Genomic DNA, 21660 nt, shown 5'->3' with positions numbered 1-21660 from the left:
CACCATGCCCACCACGCCCATCAAGCCACACCATGCCCACCAAGCCACATCCATAGAATCGGTAGTAAAAAAAATTGGATTTCATCACTGGATGAATGACACAAAAAAGGACTTGAAAACAATATTGAGTAATTATGAGCAGTTAGGTAAGAAAGTCAAGGATTTAGGTGCACAAGTAGTTTTTTTCATCTGTACTGCCAACGAAAGGACAACATCTGGTAAGAGAACAAAGAATTCTAGAAGTGAACCACTGGCTAAAGGTTGGTGTCACCCAAAAAACTTTGGATTCCTGGATCATGGTCTGTACTATCTCCATCATGGGCTTCTGGCAAGGGATAGGCTGCACCTCACAAAGATTGGGAAGAATGTTTTTGGAAAGCAACTGGCTCAACTTATCAGGAGGGCTTTAAACTAAAATTGAGGGGGGAGGGTGACCAATCTCTAGGAACTCCAGGACCTAATTCCAAGCAAAAACCCCTAGAAAGCAAGTCAAAAAATGAAGTAAGGAGGAATGGGAAGGAAGACAAACTCAAACACCAAATAGGAGACAGAAAGCATACCCAGAGTCAGACATAAAGAACTCAAGTGGCTATATACAAATGCACAAAGTCTGGGGAACAAACAGGGTGAACCTGAACTATTAATAGATGAAGGTAGATATGATATAGTTGGAATAACAGAAACCTGGTGGGATGAAACTGGAACATATGGATAAAAGGATACAAACCAGTGGTGAAATCCAAATTTTTTTACTACCAGTTCTGTGGGTGTGGCTTGGTGGGCGTGGTGTGGCTTGGTGGGAGTGGCTTGGTGGGCATGGCAGGGGAAGGATACTGCAAAATCTCCATTCCCTCCCCACTCCTGGGAGAAGGATATTGCAAAAACTCCATTCCCACCCCACTCAGGGGCCAGCCAGAGGTGGTATTTGCCAGTTCTCTGAACTACTCAAAATTTCCACTACCAGTTCTCCGAACTGCTTAAAATTTCTGCTACCAGTTCTCCAGAACCTGTCAGAACCTGCTGGATTTCACCCCTGATACAAACTGTTCAAAAAAACCAGACTCCATAAAAGAGGAGGTGGCATTGCATTGTATGTAAAGGACCACTATATTGCTACAGAAATGCACAAAACCAAGATGAAAACTCCTAGAATGCACATGGGTCAATATAAAAGGGGAAAAAAAAGAATGACATAATCATGGTCCACCCAATCAAGCAGAGAAAATAGATGTCCTTTTTGCTAACTAACTAACAAATGTATGTAGGAAACACATTACAATAGTAATGGGGGACTTCAACTACCCTGACATCAATTGGAAGACTAATTTTGCATCAAGTGAGAAATCAAATAGGTTCCTAACCAACCTAGCTTTATTGTCCAAAAGGAGTGGAGGAGGGAACTAGAGGGACAGCCATACTGGACTTGATTCTTACAAACAGAGAAGTGATAGAGGGAGTTGAAACTGCAGGAAACTTGGGTGAGAGTGACCGTATCATACTACAATTCAACATAACTCAGACACAAGCAATAGAACATAATGATACCAGAGTCTTAGAGTTTAAAAGAACTGATTTTCCAGCTAGGAACTCGAGACTCCAGGCATGGGTATCACTCTGTCTTCTGGCTCTATGGACTGAGTTCAATCTTAAAGAGACGCCCTCCTTTGCACACGGTCCCAGATTCAACTCAGTCCTGAGCTCATTTGGACGGATTTGGAGTTCTCTCTGGTTTAAATTTAGTGTAAAAATTTAATAGATAGTTATTTCTTGTTAAAAAAAATAGTTTTTTTTGTTTGGTTTTATTTCTTATTGTCGGTGTACTTAGAGTTTAGAAAGATAGAAGAGTAGTGGCGGTGCGATTTGGTGGTGGCTGCCATCGGGCGCGCGTGCCGAAGGAAGAACGCCATGGGAGGAAGGTTCCTCGGCTGAGGACCCCTTTACTTTATTTTTTTGACACTTCTGCTTGCAGGGCATTAGGCTGGGGGATCTCAGCTAGTGGGCGGCTTGAGGAGCGGCTGCCATTTTGTGGTGCGCCGAGCCATGTGTTGCCTCCAGTAAGCCAGTGGACTTCAACAGAGTGAACATTATTGCCTTGTGCCTTCACCACCTACCCTCCAAGGCTGTAAGTAGTAAGGAGGGGGGTGGAAGCACTGTCTGGAGGACTTTTGTGTATTTTTGGCCCCAAAATATTGCTGAGGAGGTCACCGGATGCAGCGGCCATTTTGTTTCCCCTTTTTTATTTTTTATTTTTTTTATTTTTAAAAAAGTTTTTATTGTTAGAAAATTGTAATACAATTCCACCTTTCCGGTTTCATGGTGTTGATAAATACATACATATACATATACATAATATTTACTTATTATTTACATGGTATTGCCTGATTATCTTAATTTAAAAAGTACTACCCGTACTTATATCATCCTTAATACGTATTATTACATTTTATTTACATAAACTTATATCCTTACTCCATTTTATTTCCTACTGCCTGTAGTACAACTCATTTCAATATACCCATTTAATTAATCATCAGATTGACCTTTAGCTCTCTCAAGCTTCACTTCGATTTTCTTTTCTCTAACCTCTCATACCACATATCCCACACGCTATAGTAGTCAGTTTCCTCTCTATCATTAATTTCTAACATCAGTTTGTTCATTTTGGCACATTCCATTATTTTCCTAATTACATGCTCTTTGGGTGGTAACTTTTTCTCTTTCCAATGTTGAGCGAAGGAAATTCTTGCTGCTGTTATTATATGTACAATAAGATACTTCTTCTTTCTTGCAATTTCTGTCTTCAAGATTCCCAGGAGAAATATTTTTGGTTCTAATTCAATAGTGTCTTCTATTATTTTCGACAGCCATTTACATATCATCCTCCAAAATTCTTTGGCTTGTGGATAGGTCCACCAACAGTGATAAAAAGTACCTTGCTGGTGACCACACTTCCAGCAGTTTGGACTCATATTTGGGTAAATTTTGGCAATCCTGGCTGGTGCTAAGTGCCACCTATAAATCATCTTATATTGGTTTTCCTTATAAGTTGTTCCCCTGGTCATTTTGAGATTGTTGTTCCAAGTTTGGTCCCACTCATCCAGATTTATGGTTTGTCCAATATTTTTGGTCCATGCTAGCATTGGGTCCTTAACCACCTCCTCTATCAAGTCGTACTCCACCAAATAATTATATAATTTGGCCAATAGTTTATTATCCGTGCCCATCCATATCTTGTCGAACCCATTGCTGCCTATCTCTATGCCATATTGCTCTTTATCTTTTTTATATCGTGATTTAATTTGTGCATATGTCCACCATTCTATGTGGGTGCCCTGTTCTTTCAATTGTTCCATTGTTTTGAGATTCCCTGCCCCATCTAATATCTCTTTATATTTTACTGTTTTGCCCAATTCCAGGACATTGGGGTATATTATCACCTCCATCGTAGATAGCCATCTGGGGACTTTAGTATATTGTTTTTGTCTTATTTCTTCCCATGTTGACATTAACGTGTCCCTTATTTTATGTTTATGGAAATATGTTCTTGTTCTTTTTCCTGTTTCCCAGAGATAAGCATGCCAACCCTTCTGGAGGTTGTACCCTTCCAATGTCAAAATTCTTTTGTTTACCAGAGTTGCCCATTCTTTTAACCAAACTAAGATTGCCGCTTTGTGATAGATTTCCCAAATTGGAAGTCCCAGACCACCCCTGTCTTTTTTGTCTTGTAGGCTCCTAATTGCAATCCTTGGTTTCTTCCCTCCCCAAATGAATTTCCCGATAATAGAATTAAATTCCCGGAAAAATTTCCTATCTAATTTGATTGGAGCAGTTTGAAATAGATACTGCAATTTGGGTAGGACACTCATTTTGATTGCTGCAATCCTCCCTAAAAAGGATATCTGGAGCTTCTCCCACTTCTCTAAGTCTTGTTTGATATTTTTGACCAGGGGTACATAATTATCCTCTTTAAGGGCCGAACACTTTGTTGAAATCCATACTCCCAAATATTTAACCTTCTTAACAACTTGTATCCCCATTGATTCCTCCAAAACTTTCTTCTGGTCTTTGGTCATGTTTTTGGTCAACATTTTAGTTTTAGATTTATTTAATTTGAACCCTGACACCTCTCCATACTTACCAAGTTCTTCCAAAATTTGGGTGCCTGTTTCCACAGGTTCCTCCATAATTAGTGCCACATCGTCCGCGAATGCTTGGGTTTTATGTTTCCTTTCTAATTTTCAGACCTTAATTTGCTTATTTTCTCTAATCCTTTTTAGCAGTACTTCTAGAGCCAAAATAAACAGGAGTGGTGATAAGGACATCCCTGTCTCACTCCCTTGCTGATTTGGAAGGTTTTTGTTAGTTCTCCGTTCACTAGGATATTGGCCCTTTGTTTCTCATAAATCGTGGTTATTGTGTTCACAAAATTTTGTCCAAATCCCATTTTGTTAATTTATTGCTTTATAAACTCCCAGTTCAGATTGTCAGATGCCTTCTGAGCATCTAGGAAGACTAGTGCCATTTCTTTATCCGGGTGTTCCTCATAGTATTCTAACACATCTAGAACTGTCCTTGTGTTGTTTCTTATCTGTCTCCCTGGAAGGAATCCATTTTGGTCGCTATATATTACCTTATTCAGAATTACCTTTAGCCTTCCCGCGATAATACTCATATAAATTTTGTAATCAGTATTGAGGTGGGAGATTGGTCTATAACTCTTTATCAATTTTACATCCGTTCCTTCTTTTTGTAAAAGTGTAATATAAGCCTCCCTCCATGATTCTGGTATTTTTGATTTTATCAAAGCCTCATTATAGATTTCTAACAGTTTTGGAAGGAGAATATCCTCTAAATCTGGATTTTTATATAATTCCCCTGGGAATCCATCTGGGCCCAATGATTTGTTCTTTTTAAGTTTAGATATCGCAGTCTTTAGCTCTGCCATTGTGATTTCTTTATTTAGCATCTCTTTCTCCTCCTCCCCAATCAGTGGAAGTTCTTCTTTCAATATGTATTGTTCTACTTTTTCCTTGGGGATATCTTCTTCCTTGTATAGAGTGGCATAGAATTCACGGACCATCTCTAATTTCTCTTAGAAATTCTAAATTCCTTATTTATGATGTGACCCACTAAATCTTCTAGTTGGTAAATAATCCCTTTCTCTTTTTCTTTTTTAAGTCTATAGGACAACCATCTGCCTGGCTTATTGGCATTTTCAAAGTAATATTGTTTAGTTCGTTTGATTTCATACGCTAATTTTTCCTGGTCAATTATATTCATTCTGTGTTGTATAGTCATCCAGTTTTCTTTTGCTATTTCATTGTCTGGGTTTTGCTGCACTTCCTTCTCTGCCTTCCCCAGTTCTTCAAACAGTGCCCTCTGGGTCTCTCTCTTTTCTTTATTTCTATGTGCTCCATATGCTATTGCCAGTCCTCTTAGGAATGCCTTCATTGTGTCCCAGATTACTCCTTGGTCAGTTGGTTCCTTTTCATTTTCTTCAAAGAAAACTTTTAACTCCCCCTTTACTTTCTCGATATTTTGTTTATCCTGCAAAAATTGTGTGTTTAGTCTCCATCTTACATTCCTTCTCTTATACCCACTCTTCCATTTGATCTCCAATGGATTGTGGTCCGCCCATATATTGGGTGCAATCTCGGCTGACATGATGTCCATTCCTATCTTTCTGCTTACCCACATCATGTCAATTCTAGACCATGATTTGTTGAGGTTTGAGTAGAAAGTGTATTGCCTTTTATATGGATGTAAAGTTCACCAAATATCTGCCAGGTTCAATTCGTCTGCTAGGTCAAAAAAAGATTTTGGTAAGTTTTTCCTTTTTTTCTTTTGGCCTTTGGGTCTTTTATGATCTTTATTTGAGTCCACCACTCCGTTAAAGTCTCCGATTATGCATATATTGTTATTGTCCATTTTACTTATTATTCTCGTACTTTATTATAGAACTCTCTCAGATTTTTATTTGGGGCGTAGATAGCTGTTACTAATATTAGTTAGTTAGTTTAGTTAGTTTATTTGATTTGTATACCGCCCTACTGCCGAAGGACTCAGGGCGGTGAACAGCCAACAATAAAATACATAAATACACAAAATTTAAAAACCCAATAAAATCAAATTAAATTATTTGGCCCAGACAAATTAAAATACCCCAATAATTTAAAAACAGATTAAAATTTACGTATTTAAAAAGGGAAGAGATCAGGCCAAGCCCGCTTGATGGAATAAAAAGGTCTTCCCAGCACGGCGGAAGGAGCGCAATATTGAGGAATTACCTCTCTTAATTTCAACCACTAGTATCCGACCCTTTGAGTCTGCATATTTCAGCTCTGCTTTATTTCCTTCTTAATATACAGTACCACCCTTCTCTTTTTTTTTTTCCTGCTAGGGAGGTATAGAGATTTCCAAGATTTTTATACTCCAAATATTTTTCATTTTCTTTTTTTATATGCACCTCTTGGAGGCATACTATATCTGCATTTTGTTTGACTAATTTGGTGAAGAATATTTTTCTCTTTTTATAATCATTCAAGCCATTTACATTAATCGATAAAAGTTTCCAGTCGTCCATTCTTATAGCCTTGTGTTGTTTTAGTTCTTATTCACTCGTGTAACTCTCTGTGGTCTTTGTTTTTTCCTTGCTTCCTTGCTTTCCTTCTCTTCCTTCTCTTTCTTCTCTGGGGTCTCTTTCTCCTCCGGGGTCCCTTCTTTAGATCTTCTTTGCTGGGTAAGTTCCTTTTCTATAGTAGTTGCTTCCAGTTCCTCTTTGCTGCTCTGGTCTTCTTCTGACCCTCTCAATTGGTCTAAAAAGTCCTGGGCCTCTACCAGACTATCTATTTTGATTTTCTTCCCTTGCCATGTAATCAGCACACCCTCCGGCAAGATCCACCTAAAGAGTATATTCCTCTTATTCAATTGGATAGCAAGGAATCTATAATCCCTTCTTAATTCCCTCACCCTTCTCGGGACTTGCTTTAACACAATCACCTCCTTTCCTTTATAACTGACTGGTTCTTCCCTCACCATGTTATAAAAAATGTCCTTGACTTTTTTCCGAGCGAACCTTATATGAACCTCCCTGGGCAGCTTGTTTCGTCTGGCATAGTTTGTTTGTACCCTATATACCTCATCCAGTTCCTTTATTATCTCATCTGTGTCTTGTTGTAAGACCTTGGCTATTAGTTCCGCCATTACTTGACCCGGGTTTATTTTATTTTATTTGTTGAATTTGTATACCGCCCTACTCCCGAAGGACTTAGGGCGGTGAACAGCCATAGAATAAAACATATAAATACAAAATTTAAAATAGATTAAAACGAATTAAATAATTTGGCTGAACAAATTTAAAACCCCAATAATTTAAAACCAGATTTAAAATTACCAATTAAAAAGGGGAAAGACTTAGGTCAGGCCAGCTTGATGAAATAGGAAAGTCTTGAGCGTGCAACGGAAGGTACGCAGATCCGGGATCCTCCGTATCTCTGGGGGGAGCTCGTTCCAGATAGTAGGTGCCCCCACAGAGAAGGCTCTCCCCCTGGGGGCCGCCAGTCGACATTGTTTGGCCAACGGCACCCGGAGGAGCCCCTCTCTATGGGAGCATACTGGTCGGTGGAAGGCTATTGGTGGTAGCAGGCGGTCCCGTAAATAACCAGGTCCTAAGCCATGGAGTGCTCTAAAGGTGATAACCAAAACCTTGAAGTGCACTCGGAAGACCACCGGGAGCCAGTGCAGCTCGCGCAGGAGAGGTGTTACATGGGAGCGCCACGTTGCTCCCGTCACCACCCGCGCGGCCACACTCTGCGCCAGTTGGAGCCTCCGAGTGCTCTTCAAGGGGAGTCCCATGTAGAGAGCATTACAATAGTCCAGACGGGAGGTGACGAGGGCATGAGTGACCGTGCGTAAGGAGTCCTGATCTAGAAAGGGACGCAACTGGCAAATCAGGCGAACCTGATGAAAAATCCTCCCAGTCACGGCTGTTAAGTGCTCTTCTAAAGACAGCCGTGAGTCCAGGAGGACACCCAAGTTGCAAGCCCCTTCCGTGGGGGCCAATGATTCGCCCCCAATAGTCAGCGATGGCACCAGCTGACTATATCGGGACGTCGGAAACCACAGCCACTTGGTCTTGGATGGGTTGAGCCTGAGCCTGTTTCTCCCCATCCAGATCATAAGGTTTTCATCCTTATCCTCGGAGATGTTTTGGAAGCGTAGGTAGAAGGAGGCTCTGTCCATTTCTAGCTGGGTGATCGAGTCCTCTAGCTCCCTGTTTTGTGCCATTAGTTTCTGGTCTACTGTGTCCAAATTCTTTTCTTGTTGCTCAATTTTGGATTCCATCTTTTATATTTTCTGTTCATTCATTTGTATCGACTGCTGTATATCATTCATTTTTTGATCTATACCTTTGATATCCATTTTCAGTTCTGAGTGATTGCTGGACGTCTTTTCCTGCATCATGAGCATTATCTCTTGTATCATTGCCAGCGTCGACTGCATTGCTTGCATGGTAGGGATCATGGCTGATTTTTCAGTCTTAGATAGACCTTCTGTTGACTTTTGCATTGCAGGTGATGACATTGTAATCCTAGGATTAGAGAGGTTTGGGGTTGTTTTCTTTCCCGTTTTGGTCACAATAGATGCAACACTCTTGCCTGATCTCTGACTATCTTTTCAATGTTCCTCCAGATGATCATCCACTAATTATCTTTCCTTTTACTTGATATGTCTTCTGAGGTTGGCAGCAATGAGAATAACTAAGAGAAACCTTTTCTTAAATGGTTATGTCTTCTTTTGAGCTGCTAGGGATGCTAGGTACCTTTGATTCTTCCTTACCTATTGCTACTCCCTTCTTTTTTGTTTTATTAATTGGTTCGATCCCCCAAAGGATCAATCAGATCTATTGATCTTTTCTATTTAAATCCAATTATATCTATTAAAATGCTAATCTCTTTCCAAAATTCCTTGGTTCAAATTGATGTATAATATTCACATTCACCCTTAAATCAACTGCAGTTCAACTAGCAGCTAGTCATATATCACAGTCAATTAATGCCACTACAGTACTGTTAATAATTAATCAAATATAAAAAGCAGTGACTCTTAATTAACTTAAATCTCAAGTGTCAATTAAATATATTCTTATTTATAGTAAGTATCAATATGTATATATATAATAATTAAGTAAACAGTCAGTTAATTGATCAATTAATTAATAAATCACTATATCAGGTATTAATCAATAGTAATGTCGGACAATATAGTTAATTTATACACAGGAATGTGCCTTAGATATAAAGATAAATAAATGCAATAGGCTAAATATTCAATACAGTTAAACTTATGCCCAGCTATATAAATATGTTATTCTGGTACTCTAAATATAAGCAAATAAGAAACTTAATATAAAACAATACAGTATAAATATGTAAGTAAGCTTGTGTTAATAATAGTTTATGTCAATTAATTGTAATTGTAAGTAATTAGTTACTTGGTTGTTCTTAATCCCTTCAGTGGCAACACTTATGAGAGCCTAAATAGGGAAGGATAGTAGTCAGATATGACCAGTTTTCGTTTCTCCCGTCTCTTAGTGTCTTAAACTGTCAAAGTATTTCAGCTCGATTATTCCACTTGTCTTCTCCTGGTGCTCCTTCCTGCCTCTCTAGCCATTCATTGTTCTTTTCGTTGATTTACAATATGGTTGCACTTCCGGTCCCAATCTCCAGTCGCTCTCCTTTCCCGATCAGCAGATTCACGTTCCTGAGTCTCCAAAGCTCTCTCGTTTGATCCAATCAGCAAGTTACATCCACTTTCTAGTAGCGCCGTCACTCCGTTTGCAGATCTCTCCTTTCTAATTTCTTGCCAGCTTGTCTGCGATCGCTCTCGGGTGTCATCTTCTCCTCCTCTCTCAGTCGCCGCTTATTCCTTTTGTAAATCCTTTCGTTCCGACCCAGCCGGCACAATTCAAGCAAAGTTCAAGCGTGCTCGGGGGAGAGTAGATATGAGTGCTCTCCGACACCCTTTTCACCAGAATTTCTTGCTTCTTGTCTTGTTGATTATCGCAGCTTCAGGTCCGCCATTAAAAGGCAAACGCGCCGCGTTGGTTCGACAGTGGATATCAGTCCAGCCGAGTGGGTTTGCAACTCACCACTCTGCCTGCCGAAGCCCCACTATTGTCCGCAAAGCTCTCCAAGCTTCAATGCCTCGAAGGGTCCCCAAAACATGGCGATAAGTGGCGTTGGGAAGGAGTGATCGCTCTTACCATGCCATGTCGCCATGAATCATCAACCGGAAGTTTCTGTTTCCCCTTTTTTAAGGCACGGAGCAGCAGCTGCCATACGGCTTGGTGCTCGGCCTTCCACTGCAGCTTAAATCCTCAGAGAGGAACAAAGGGAGCCCAGACCCGGGTCCTATTACCCTGAGGTGAAGAGGAGGCCCGGTCACAAATTCCTAACCAGAGGGGGGGGGCATAGTGCAGCTGGTTTTGGACTGCCCAGGCCTTTTTTCCCCTTTTGAAATTGCTGAAGAGATAGTTCAGTTCCAGTTCTGATCTACTTTTTGCCTCAAATAATCGTTTTCATCTGATCAAGTGAGGCTGTTTCATCTATTCATCAGTTGGGGATTGCTTCTTGTAATACTGGTGGGATATGGATTTAAGATATTGTTTCTTGCCCCATTATGGAGAGAAGTGAAGATTCTGCCAAAAGATCAACCCGCAGCAATAAAAGTGGCCATGGGTCTAAATCTGGTAGTAATACTGCAGCAGCACAGTTCAAGGCCAAGGCTATGGCTCTCAGTCGCCCATCCAGAGCACAGGAAAGGGAAGAGAAACATTTACATAATGCCTTAGAACAAGAAGTGGAAAAGAGTCAAAAGGCAGCAACAAAGTGTAGACATTTAGATAATCCACAGCCTGCTCAAGATTCTGGTTCGGTCTTAGCGGAACCAGGGCCATCTACCAGTTTGTTAGTGTCTAGAGAATTGTCTCCTCCACCTTTGGAAAGAGAGCAGGAAGAAGAACAGAGACATAGCGTATCTTCTTCTTTTTCACTGGCACCTCAATCAGAGGGGCAAAGCGCTGATAAGGAAGCGGAGATGCCAGTGATAGTTCAGCAATGGATTGCTGAGGCAGTGCAGGGAGGCTTAGCAGCTGGTCAAACAAGGTCCAAAAAAAATCACAGCAGAGGAATGTGGAGGTGGTACAGACCCAGAGTTCTGCTGAGCTGAGACCAGCCAGGCCACAGTCAGAATTGGAATCTGAGGCCTCAGTTTCTTCTTCAAAGTCAGAAGGCTCATTAATAGGAGCTACTGATCAGTGGGATCAGGAATTATCTGAGGAAGAAGGTCTGTTACTGGACCACCCTGTATTCAAGGGTTTGTTTCGACCACACCTTTTTAAGGCTTTACTAATGATGGCTAATGTCACCATGAAGCAGGGTACTTTGGAAGAGACTGGGGTTAGATCAGAGCAGGATCCAGCAGATTTACTGTTTTTGAGCCAGTTACAGAGATAGATATTATTCCGGGTCCCCAATTGTTTATAGACATGATTAAGGAACAGTGGGATTCACCTGGAACCTATGCCAATTCCTCTTCTTATGAGAGGAGATTTTATAACACCACACCTTTTCTCACGGAACTCCTGAATATTCCGGATGTGGATGAACCAGTTGTAACATTGTCTTCTTCCTCAGCCACCTTGGCGGAGCCAGAAGAGGTGCTGAAACCCCTTCTTATTGTCATCTGTTTTTATATCCATCATAAGAATAATTAATTTTATGATGTTACAATTGTTCAATTCTTATAGGAATAGTGAGCTCACTTGTTTTATAACTTACATTTTCTTAAGTAATACAGTCCAACATTTTAATATAATCAGTTAACTATATAAATATATTTTCCATTTATATATTCAAACACTTAAAGAAAAAGAAAAAAAATATAAACATGGCTATTCCAATTAGTTCCATTTTCATATATCAAATAATTTCCCCATATGTTCCTCTGAACGACATCTTAATCATTTTTACTTTCATCATAATATGCCATTAAAAATATTTCATCTATTACAATTTCCTTAATTAAATTTAAAAATATTCTGTTATCTTCTACTTGCTTCCCCTATGTATTGTTTCAAATCCTCACTTAATCATTTTTATACACACCACCATAAACCATTAAAAGTATTTCAATTATTACATTTTAAACTTATTCATATTTCTCAAAAAAACCCAAAACTTATCATTATCTAGATTTCAAAAATATAAATGATAAGATTCCAATTATTGTACAATTCATTTTCACCATCATATACTTTACCACTATTTCTTGCTACAATTCACATTTCAGTTCTAAATGTATACCTCAAATTCCTCTTTCATTTCTTTCTCCTTTTCTCCCTTTTCAATTTTATTTTTACCTTTTTCTTTCCCCTTCTTTCCTGCACTTTAAAATTCTGATCTCTCCTATTTTGCCCTATATTTCCCATTGTTCCCTCTCTCTTTTCTCTTTTTTAATTTCACCACTGTTTAGCCCATTGTTTAACCCAATATTGTCATTCTGTATATCAAAGTTCTGGATTCTTCTCTTCTGCCCTATATTTCCTATTGTTTTCCACTCTCTTTCTCTCTTTTTTATTTTTTCACTGTAAATCCCAGTGTAATCATTTAAATTCTTTATATCCTTTCTGTTCCACTCTTCTTTCCACGTTTGTCTCTTTCTATCCTCCCTATTTCTTTCATTGTTAATCCCAATGTAATCTTTAAAAACCTCTTTTTTATTATTACTATCCATATATTCAAATACATTTTCACATTTGGTCTTATTTTCTTTATCATCTTTATCTTCAGCCTCTGTGTCTCGCTTCTCCCTCTTTGTTTCCTTGTCAGCTTGCATATGCTTTATCTCATTTTTTATGTCGTCAGATTTTGATTCCCCATGTATCATTGTAGTTATTTCTCTTATTTCCATTTTCCATGACAAGTACATCGCTTTAATCATTTCTCTAATTTCTTGTGCCATTTTATTCTTTTTAAGTTGATATTGTTCCAATTTTAAAAGTTCAATAGTATTCCTCCCCCCCCCAAGTCAAGCTGCTTGCAAACAAAGGAGTCCTCCCCAAAAGTTCTCATGGCTGTTATCTGTAAAGTTCACAATTTTCCAAAACACAAACCAAGTTACAGTTTTCCTTTTTGCTCCTGATGGTGTCTCTCTGCAATCCACAATTTCCAGTTATCTAACAAGTATCCATTTTGTTTCACTATGTTAACAATCTTAACCAGTTTCTCTTTTTCTTTTTAGCTTTAAGAATACCAAGTCAATTTTGTAGTCCAGTCCAAATTTAAACAGCTTTTTTCATTTCTTTTTTCCTTTTGTTTATATAGCACTTCTGTTACAAGACTTATTATCCATTCTCTTTTTACTTTTCTTAAAGTTCACGAGAAAGAGGAGAGAAAAAGGATCTAATTATTCCGTTCTGATCCTTTAATCAATCTTGGGGTAATTTCTTTCAATTTTAAGATTTTCCACATTATTTTCCAGATCATTTTGTTCAAAGGTCAATTTTCTGTTCGGGTTTTTTTTTTTGCCTCTTTAAAGATACACTCCAATATCCTCTTTTCTTCCCCACATGCTTATCAGCCACCGTTTTCTCGCTAGGGGTCTTCAGGTTTAAAAAAACTTTTTCCCCTTATTGTGAGTTGGCTAACACTCACCCGGCTCCAAAAACTCCATTCAATTCACCGTTCCTGCTCCATGCTTAGTCCGGTTGCCCCAGCTTCATGACAGCCGCAATGGCTGCAGCCCCCCGTCGCCAAGCCGTAAAGAGCTACCTCCGACCATCGAGGAACTTGCCTGTTCCTCTTGGTCTTCCGAGGTGCCTCTCCTTCATCCCCATCCCTACCGGACAGTTCCGGTCCGAAGACCCCTTGGCGATCGTTCGTCAGTCTGGGTTTTTGCAGAGCTCATTGGAGCCTGCAAATTCCCCGAATGTCTCTCCATGACGCTTCCGGTCAAATCTAGAGTTTCTTTTAAAGTGTTCCAGATCTGGGACAAAAAGCTATTTTATTATTTTTCAAAAAACTTAGACTTTAACTAAAATACATGGAAACTGTTACTTGCAGATTCTTGTAGGATTGATAGAAAAATGAAAGGTGGAAGTCAGATAAACATCTCATCCTCTGTGATTAGGAGAAGGCTTGGGCTGGAGTCTGGGGAAGTGAGCTAGAGGAGCAGACAGGAGAATGTGCCAAAGGATGGGCCAGAGTGTTTTTATAATACAGACCTCTTTAAGAGTCCCTTCTGCTATACCTAGAGCTGTGTTTCTGTTAGTGCTCTACCTCTCTGGACAATTTGAGCATGTTCATTGCTACTAGGAATCATTAAGTGTTACATTCTGACAGCTTTTTAGCTGGTAGATTTATTAAAACTCTGGGCCTTTGGAGATGCTGGTGTTTTGGATATGCTGGGAGGAATAGTATACTGTGGATCCTTCCCCCACCCCCATGGAATCCATTCAGCTTTTCCTCTGCTAGTTCTAGAGAAGGAGAAAATAACCACTTCAGCATTGTTCCATCTGTTAGCCAGGTGCAATTCAGAATCTGATTCTGATATTGAATCTGAGAATGTTGATATTTGTGTTCTGAGTAATGCATCTGTTAAAATCAGAATTCTGAGGTGGGTAGATTCCTCAAAGAACATATCATCATGTTGGCACAACTAGTGAAAGCCAACTTTAAAACTTATTTCCCTCCCCAGATGTCCCCGGTCACATTGTCCAATGAAAGTAGCCGGCAAGCTGCTTGGTCACTCCTCTCCTCCTTCAACTTCCACCTGTTGGATTGACCTTGGTTCCCACAAGAAAACTTTTTGTTTTGATTATTAGCCATCTTATCTAATTGCCCTCCCTTTCCCCTCTCAGAGTTCATGGCAACTATGAGGCAGCACAAATGGCTTCAGCCAGGTTTACTTCAGAGTTGACAGTCAGACCTCCCCACTTAATTTGAGAGAAATTCCTGAAAAATTCAAATGGATAATAAGTTAGTCTTCAATCAATCACCTCTCCCTTCCCCAGGGGTTCCTTTGTTTATGGGGGTATTTATTGTGGAATTTCTTGGTCAATTTATCTGCTTTTACATCCCAGCTTTTTACCCATGTGGCTTCTGACAATGGATACCCTTTCCATTTGACTAAATATTGCAATCTTCCCTTGTACAATTTAGAGTCTAGGATCCTTTCTATTTCATAATGCATCTCTCCTTGCACTATAATTGGCTTGGGGGATGCCCGGTCCACAGGCCTCAGCTCAGACCCTATTATGGACTTTAACAAGCTGCTATGGAGGGAGAAACCGGAAGCATCGTGGTGAGACAGTCAGGGAAATAGCGGGCTCCAACAAGCTTCGCGAAAACCCAGGCTGACAAGCTGTTCCCGAGGGGTCTTCGGACTGGAACCATCTCATAGGGATGGAGAAGAAGGAGAGGCACCTCAGAAGACCAAGAGGAACAGGCAAGTTCCTCGAAGGTCAGAGGAAACTCTCTCTGACTTGGCAGTGGGGGTGGCAGCCATTGCAACTGCCTAGAAGCTGGGGCAACCAGACTAAGTATTGAGCAGGGTGCCGGGTGAGTGATTGCCAACTCATAGGCAAAAAAAAAAAAAAAAAAAAAAAAGGAAAAGATCTTTAAATTGGTTAAAAGTGCCCTAGTGGAATAACAGCGGCTAATGGGCATGGGGGAAAGGAAGGAAGAAGATTAAAGCGGTAATTTAAAGTGACAAAACCCAAAAAGGAAATTGACTTTTGGATAAAAATATTTGGAGAACTTTAAAAAGCAGAAGAAATAAAACCCCACAAATGTGTAGAGGACTGGAAAGAAAGTAAGCAGATTCTTTTTGAATGTTGGAGAAAACTTAAAGAGAAATTGAAAATTAAGCCTGGTAATAGAAGTTTTGTACCAAAAAAAGAAGTTGGGAAAAATGGACTTTGTAATTTGGATTGAACTTTAAACTGATTTGGCATATATAAAGGTAAAAAGAAGAAAAGGGAAAAAATTAGCAAAGACTTAACGTGGATTGCAAACAAAATGGATACTTTTTCAGGCTGCTGATTGGAATTGTGGATTGTAGAGAGACATCTTCAGGAGAAATAAGATCATTACAATGCTGAACTTTTGTTTTGGAAAAAACCTTGAATTCAGATAGTGATAACAGCCGTGAGAACTTCTGAGGAGGCTTTGTTTGTCTGCAAGTGGCTTGACTTTGATGATTAAGAGCACTACAATGCAACTTTAAATTGGAATAATACTAACCCAGAAAGAATAAAATGGCGCAGGAACTTATGGAAATGATGAAAATGATGCATCTATCTCTGAAAATGGAAGTAAGGGAAATAATTACAATGTTGCATGGAAAACCGAAACCTGATGATTCAAAAATTGTGTTAGAATACACTCAAGTTGACAAGGAAATAACGAATGAGAAGCAAGAAATAGAAATTGAAAACAAAGAGGAAGACAAAAAGACAACAAGACTGACTATGAAAAATTAAAGGATTATGTGGGTAGTAACAATAAAAAGGAGAATTTTTTTAAGACAAAAGTTTTTTATTTTTTATATTCAAACAACCAAACACTACAAAATCAATTATCATGTGTCATTTTATCCCCATCCAACCCCCCCGACTTCCCAGAGCAAAAACAGGATATAGCATTTAACGAACATAAGCTAAAATATGCTAACTATTACAGAATTCAAAACTCTCTCACACTTGTTAACTCTCCTTTTAAAAATTATACTTCAACCTTCCTTTTATAAATTCTCATCACATTTCACATTTGTAAAAAAACAAAACAAAAACCATAATCTTATTTTAAACATTTTAAAATCTCTTAATACATTAGCAGAATATTCTCCAAAATATAAGTTTCACAACTTTCAAAAAGTTATCCATTAAATTTTAAGTTATCCACCTTTAAACTTCAATACTTTAAAACTACAATAAAATTCAAAAAGTTATCCAACTTTAATTAAATCTTTTAACATCATGAGACAATCTCCAAAATATGGCCAGTCTTTCTTTCTTTCTATATTTTTTCCAATCCTTCTTCAATAATACTTTCTTCTTCAGCATTGCTCCTCCCCCTGCTTTTATTTTCAAAAATTTTGGGGTTTGAAATTGTAGTTCGTGTGTCTTTGGAATTCATTCTCTTCTTGGGGTTGTTTCCTTTAATTTGAAGCCCCCATTTCGACTCTTCCTGCATTCGTTCCTTAAATATTGATTCCGTCTGTAGAGCCAAAACTTGTCAAAATATTTATCAACCTGCAGTAAAGAGTCTTCTTGCTGTTTCTCAATTAATTGAATGGAAGCCTCTTCCATTCAATAACCTCCATTTTAGCCCCAACAGTGTCTCTTTTATCCTCCAGAGTCACATTATCCTGATTAATTTCTTCCTCTTTTCCAGCCAGCAAGTCATTATTATTCCCCAATTTAAAATCTTAAATAGTTCTTTTAATTATCTATCTTATCTCAACAGTAAAAGATTTTAAAAAATCTTTTAAGTCCTTCGCAGTCACCACTTGTAAGTTTGCTGACTCATATAATCCATCTTTAATTTCAGCCATTTTTCAATTGTCTCTTTATGTTTGTATTAATTTGGCTATCATGTCATTAAATCCAATTATTTTCCACGCAAATTAAGGATGTAAGTTAGTTAAAATCAATACCACAGTCTTTTCCATTCCACTTCCACTTTAAATCTTTTTCTTGAATAACCTGATAGCTTTAACAATGTTACTGATGACAAGGACTTTCGCTTATAAGTTTCATTTTCATGCCCTAAGGCGCCATCTTTCCCTTTTTAAACGGAGTTAACATACAATACTTGCATTTTTAGTCTCCTGGATTAACTCTGCCAGCATCCAAAATCCAAAATCCAAATTCTTTATAATCTTTCTAGTTGCTTTGCTGGTGTGGTCGCGACACTTCGGTCTACTTATTTTTAAGCAGACTCGTCCCGGCTCCGGAGCTCTAAAGGGCTTTCAGGGAGCTCTCACCCTGCAAACCCCAGGCTTAAAAAAAAAAAAAGCCTGGAGTTCTAGGGGAGCTCTATCCAGACCCTTCTGCTCTTCTCTCCCCCTTTTTCCCTGGGGGAGAGTTTTTAAGCTGCTAGACAGCTGATTTTCGCTGTTCTAGCGGCTATACGGAGTCACGGGGCTGGAGCTCCTAAAAGGAGCTCCGTCGGCATTTCGTGGAGCCACCGGAAGTCTCAAAAAGGAGAATTTTAAAGATTACATTGGAATTAACAATGGAGAAAATAGAAAGGGTGGAAAGAGAGACAAAGAGGGAAGAAAGGGTGGAACAGAAAGAATATAAAAAGTTTAAATGATTACACAGGGATTAACAGTAGGAAAACAAGAAAGAGAGAAAAGGGATGGATTAATTCTATACATTTAGAATTAAAATATGAATTGAAGTAAGATTTCTTAGAAAGATGAGATTGTGATATCAATAAAATAATATAAAATAATGGAAAATTATATGAATATATGAATGAATTGAAATAAGTTTTAGAATATGAATAAGCTTAAATAAATGAGATGGTAATAGTTGGAATATTTTACTTAAAATTAAGGAAATTGTAATAATTAATTGGAATATTTTAGATTGCATTGTTGGAACTAACAGTTGGAATATTCTTAAATTTAAGGGAAACTGTAGCAACTTGAATATTTTTAATTGCATATTTGGAATTTAATTAAAAAAGAAAAAAAGTTGAAATGATATTGTATTATGAACTAACTAGGTTGTAGTGAAAGTAGAAATGATTAAGATGTTGTTTGAAGAGGTATAAATATATATGTTTGACAAAGTAATTGAAAATTAGAGACAAGATTCAAGGAAAACAATTTGATTTATGATTACTATATAAAGAGAAAAGTTTATTATATAATTAACTGATTTCTATTAAGATGATGGATTGTATCATTTGGAATAAGATCTAATGTACAATATAAAATAATTTGGTTTATTACTTTTACAAGAAATGTATGATTGTAATACTACATAATTAATTGACTTTTATTAAGATACTGGATTCTATTATATTGAAATAATTGATAATTGAAAATACTAGTGATTATATTAAGGGAATATAAGGAAATATTAGGAATTATATTATGTGGTGAGATTTGAAATTGAAGGTGTTTAATATAGAGATGAAGAGAAAAATTGAATTTGGTCAAGATTAGAGATTAGGATGAAGGGTAATATTGGTCTAAAAAAAAGCTAGAGAGAATAAATATATGGCAAAAAGGGAATATATAAATTGTGTTGAAATGACTAAAAATTGTTTAAATTTGTGAACCGGCCAATACTCTGTTCAGAAAAAATACATTGTATGTTTGTTTGTCTGTTTGGGTAAAAAAAAAAAAACATATATAAAAAAACAAGCTGCTGTGGAAAACTGGATGCACTTTTTCTAGTAAGTGGGGGAGTTTCAGCTCCATTGTGACAGGGTTGATAACCATCACAATAGGGAAAGGTCCTATGCATTTTGGTCCTAACATCTTACAGGGTAGTCTTAGCCTTAGATATTTGGTTGAGAGGTAAACTTTGTCCCCTAATTTGAAGGGCACTTAAGGAGACCGATGCTTATCGGCTTGCACTTTTTGGGCTTTTGTGGCTTGCTGAAGGGCTATTTTGCATTTTCCCATGCTTCTCTCAATGACTCCATCCATTCGGTTAAGGTCATGGAGGAGGGGGGCTCCCTGGGGAGCTCAGACATGGGGACAAACTCCATGCTGGGGGTGATTTTGAAGGGGATTAGCCCAGTGCTGCTGGGCACCACATTGTTGTATGCCACCTTGGTGAAAGGTAGCAAGTCTGCTCAATTCATTTGCAAATAATTGACATAGCATCTTAAGTATTGTTTTACCATCATACTAACACATTCCCATTGGTACTCAGCTGAAAGACTGAGCTAAGCCCCTGGGAGGAACCACTGCACCTGACAAACTCCCCCCAGAACTTGGCAGTGAATTGAACCCACCGATCTGAAATGATTCTCCTAGGAACCCCATACAGCCTGTAAATATGTTTCACAAATAGTTTAGCTAGCTTGTGGGCTGACGGAAGGCTGGAGCAGGCTATAAAATGGGCTTGTTTAGAGAAGAGGTCGATCATGGTCTAAATGACCATATTGCCCCCACTCCCTGGAAGTTCTACTATGAAATCCATGGTGATTTCTTCCAATGGGTGGGATGGGTCAGCTACTTGTTGGAGCAGTCCTGGGGGTTTCCCTGATCATTTTTTCATGGTGGCACAGGTTGCACAGCTTTTGATATAATGTCCCTTTTCATCTTTGGCCACCAGAATTGCCTCCTCACTAGATCTAAAGGCTAGATCCCCTCCCTCATCAGCTCTTCACCTCTGCGTCTGTTGCTGGGTGGTGACCACACTTTCTGCTTGGGTGGCATCATGGCATGGATCACCCCCTTGTGCTTGCTGTTGTACTCTGGCATTCATGACAAGGCATCTGCCTCCCCCCCCACCCCTGGGATGTACTTCAAAGTAAAATTGAATCAACTGAAGTACTGCGTCCACCAAACTTGCTTAGGTGATGGTCACCATGGGGTCTTATGTGCCTCCAGGTTTTTCTGGTCTGTCCATACCTTGGCTTCCTTCAAGAAAGTGGCACCATGTCAGCAGAATCCAACAAACCTCATATACTTCTTTTTCCCACACCGCCCACCTTCTTTCAGTTTCCGTTAGTTTTCAGGAGGTATAAGTGCATGGCTGCAAGTTACCCTCTGTATTCTTTGGGAAGAGAACTGCCACCATGGCTACGTCACTGGCATCTGCCTAAATGATGAAAGGGTGCTCTGGGTTGGGGTGCTTCAGAATTGGTTCTTTGGCAAAGAGTCTTTTTAGTGTCTCAAAAGCCTTTTTGCATTTGAGGGTCCTGGCCAGGATTTTACTCCCTCCCTCCAGTCTTTAGTAGTTTGGTGATCAGGAGGGCAATTTTGGCAAAGGATGGAATAAACTGCCTGTAGAAGTTATCAAACCCCAGGAAGCTTTGGAGTTGCTTGTGGGTTTGAAGGGGTTGCCAGTCCAGGATGACTTTGACTTTTCATGGGTTCATTTCCACACCCTTGATGAACATTCAATATCCTAGGTCCATGATGGTGAACCTATGGCACACATGCCAGAGGTGGCATGCAGACCCCTCTCTGTGGGCATACATGCCATCGCCAGCTGCTCTTCTGGTTTCCGGCATGCACGTGCTGGTCTTCATGGGCGCTGGAGCATCAGAAAATGGGCTGAAAACAGCCAAAAATGGCCAAAAAACAGGCATGTGCATGCCAAACAGTTGGTCTTCAGGTTTCCAGCACTCCAGCACGTGCACATACAATCACATGCATGTGTGTTCCAGTTTGGGCATTCAGTGCCAAAAAAGTTCACCATCACTGTCCTAGGTAGTCTAGGCTTGTCTTGTGGAATTTGCACTTTGACAGTTTGGCGAACAAGTTCACAGCTAGGAGTTTTTTGAGTACCTGGCTCACCAACTTTATGTGCTCCTCCATGGTTTCAGTGAAAATGAGAATGCCATCTAGATATGAGAACCCCTTTGTACAGGTGCTCATGCAGCACCTCATTGATCAGTTGCA

The 21660-nt window shown here is 39.1% G+C and overlaps 1 protein-coding gene and 1 pseudogene across 3 annotated transcripts in view; both read left to right on the top strand.

The window, feature by feature from the left end:
* Positions 1-21660, top strand: part of IL1RAPL1 (interleukin 1 receptor accessory protein like 1) — a 2053286-nt gene that overhangs the window by 541003 nt on the left and 1490623 nt on the right. The window lies entirely within an intron of this gene.
* LOC148113457 (uncharacterized) lies at positions 8026-12006 on the top strand (annotated as a pseudogene). The gene has a single exon (XR_015728305.1). The product of XR_015728305.1 is annotated as an uncharacterized LOC148113457 (transcript).

The sequence above is a fragment of the Pantherophis guttatus genome, chromosome 5 (genome assembly GCF_059756535.1).
Source record: "Pantherophis guttatus breed Tessera chromosome 5, ASM5975653v1, whole genome shotgun sequence".
Lineage (NCBI taxonomy): Eukaryota > Metazoa > Chordata > Lepidosauria > Squamata > Colubridae > Pantherophis > Pantherophis guttatus.
Note: the sequence above shows the minus strand (reverse complement) of the source record. Positions and strands in the feature narration are given on the sequence as shown.